This window comes from Vicia villosa, linkage group LG5, assembly GCF_029867415.1.
Source record: "Vicia villosa cultivar HV-30 ecotype Madison, WI linkage group LG5, Vvil1.0, whole genome shotgun sequence".
NCBI classification, from domain to species: domain Eukaryota; kingdom Viridiplantae; phylum Streptophyta; class Magnoliopsida; order Fabales; family Fabaceae; genus Vicia; species Vicia villosa.
In genome coordinates, this window is record NC_081184.1 from 151,273,614 (window position 1) to 151,276,535 (window position 2,922).

General features: G+C 29.2%; 1 pseudogene; it reads right to left on the reverse strand.

The window, feature by feature from the left end:
* Positions 1–1,169: 1,169 nt before the first annotated feature.
* On the reverse strand, positions 1,170–2,258 carry LOC131605742 (zinc finger BED domain-containing protein RICESLEEPER 1-like; annotated as a pseudogene).
* Positions 2,259–2,922: the final 664 nt, after the last annotated feature.

Here is a 2,922-nt window from a genome sequence, read left to right on the forward strand (position 1 = left end):
TATGCTTAAAAAACTATACTTCATCAAAACTAATAAGGGATAATTGTAAAATTTAGCATCATGAGTATGCTTGAAAAGCTAAAAAATACTTCATAATAAGTCAACTAAAAGGAAAAATCAACATATCTCTATTTGCTCAATTGATAACACACGTAAAGTAGAAATATCAAAATACTTAAAACAAAGTTACATATAAATAAACTAAAATATTAAGCAAAATATCCAAACAAGTAATGATCAATCAAGTGTTTTCCTTCAACCTACTACGTTGTTGACTTAAAACACGACCACTAGTACTAAAGGCGGACTCTGAAGCAACAGTAGAGATAGGAATTGCTAAAAAGTCCCTTGCAATCTCTTGCAAAGTTGGAAATTTCAAACCATTTTGTTTCCACCATCCTAAGATGTCAAAATTTTCTTTTTTTTTTTGTTTATCAAGCAAGACACCATCTTCCAAGTAGGAAGTAAATTCTGACTTGACAGTTGTAGTTGAAGTATTTTCCATCACATATTCTGAATAAGCCTTCTCCCAATCTTGACTTGTGACATCAATGTCATCTATCAATGTTGATGCACCAACTTCACTACTTGTAGGAACCATATCATTATTTGGTTGATATTCTTCAACTAAATCTTCACACATTTGTATTACCTTTTCCAATTCTTTGGGAGAATTATTCCCATACATAAGTGGGAAGAAGTAATTCAACAAAGTTATTTTATATCTAGGATCCAAAACAGCCCCTATTTCCATCACCCCATTAATCAAACTCCAATATTTGTCAAACTTCACTATCATACTTCTTGCCATACTTTGTATAGTATCACTAGAAGAATCTTCCCACTTTCTTAAAGCTAATCTTATTTGACAAACTTTGGGAAAATAAATGTTTGATGTTGGATACTTAGTACCCGAGAACAACTCAGTGACACTAAAAAACAATTTCAACTTGTCACAAATTTCTCTTGCCATTTTCCAATCTTCTTCACTTGGTGCACACTTATATTGGGAATCACGGCGTTGTTTTAAACGTTTAACAAAACTTGTTCGCAAGGCAATGCAGAAGTAAGCATTAAATAAGTAGAGTTCCATCTTATTCTACAATCTTGTGCAAGCTTTTGGTGTTGCTACCCAAAAACCGACACTTTCCCTAATCTTTTCAATTGAACTAGAAAGAAATTGTTTGCATGCCATCTTTCACTATCAAGTTTAATATGTGGGCGCAACAATGCGTATGAAACAATTTCCCTTTTAAAATAAAAGAAGAAGGTGACATCTTATCAATCAAATGGTCAATCAGAGCACCATTGGTGCTACAATTATCAACGGTTAATGCTGACAATTTTCTATCAATATTCCAATCCATCAAACAATCTACCAAAAAATCACAAATGACCTCAGCAGTATGTGGCGTAGGGACATAAATGAACCTAAAAATAAATTATAATAAATATCACATAAAATAACTATACTATAATAATAACGTAAATGGAAAGGGAGAAGTTACCTGATGATTCGATTCTGCAAAATCCAATTTTCATCAATGTAATGAGCTGTAACAGACATATATCCTTTGTTCGGGTTGCTAGCAGTCCACATATCAGTAGTTATTGCAATGCGGATTTTATTCTTTGCAAGTATTTTCATTTGCTTTGACTTCTCACTTTCATACAACTTCATTATATCATTCTTCATGGTGTAACGAGAAACTATCTTGAACAAAGGTTGAAGAGAATGGCTACAATTTCTAAAACCAATATGGTTAACCATCATGATGGGATATTCATGCAATATAATCATCTTCGCGAGTTCATTCCTAGAAACATCTTGATTAAATGTATAATTTCCAACCACAAATGATTCATGTATGTTTTCGGATTTTTTCTGTCACTTTGAGCATGGCTTGTTTTGGACCTCTCTCTGTGCGTTTTGGACATATGCTAATATGATCAAATAAATGTTTAGTACCATTTTTTGTATCACCACCAATTTTCTTATCACAAGATTTGCATATAGCCTTCCAAAGGCCTCCTATTTTTTGCCTTTTAAAATAGGGCCAAGCATCTGATTTTAATCCCCTTTTGTTAGGACTTGTAGTGAGTTCAACATGAGCTTCAGGATCTTGATTTTCTATATTTATTTCATTTAGAGTAGATTGAACTTTCTGTGTGAGTGAAACTCCATTACTTTCTATAGGAACTTCATTCCCTTCCAAAGCAACATTAGGACTATTAGATAATTGAAATTCACCAACCATTCTTTTACCAAAAACCTGGCACACACAAACGCAAATTTTAAAAGGCTACATGAAAGTAGAACAAAAATAATAAATATATGAAAAAATAATAAATAAATGAAATAGTAAATACATGAAATTCACACAAAAAATAATTAATAAAAAAAATCTTATACTTTTAAATATATGATGCATTACACATATTTCTAAATGTATGAAGTATATTTCTAAATATATTATGCCTTATTTAATATTTACTGTAACTTTTCAATTAGAAATAATAACATATATTAATTAATTATATACATTGATAATACATTTATTTACATATATACATGATATATTTACTCATGGAAAAAAGTTATATGTTATTATTTCACTTAATGGCATTGGTCTTATAATTAGAAATATAAGATATTTGATTTTTTTTTATGGGTGATAGCATGATATATTTATTCATTAAAAAAGTAATATTTTTTTGTTTAATATAAAAAATTATATTATAGTGTAATATATTAATAAAAAATAGGAAAAGTATACTTTAATATTTTTTAAGGAAAACTGATGACATTATTTTAATTACAAATGCATAGTATAGTTAAAAAATAAACACAAAAATATTTAAAAGGAGATAAAAATGAGTAATTTTTTGATTATTTTATATTTTTTTAACATGCAAATGATT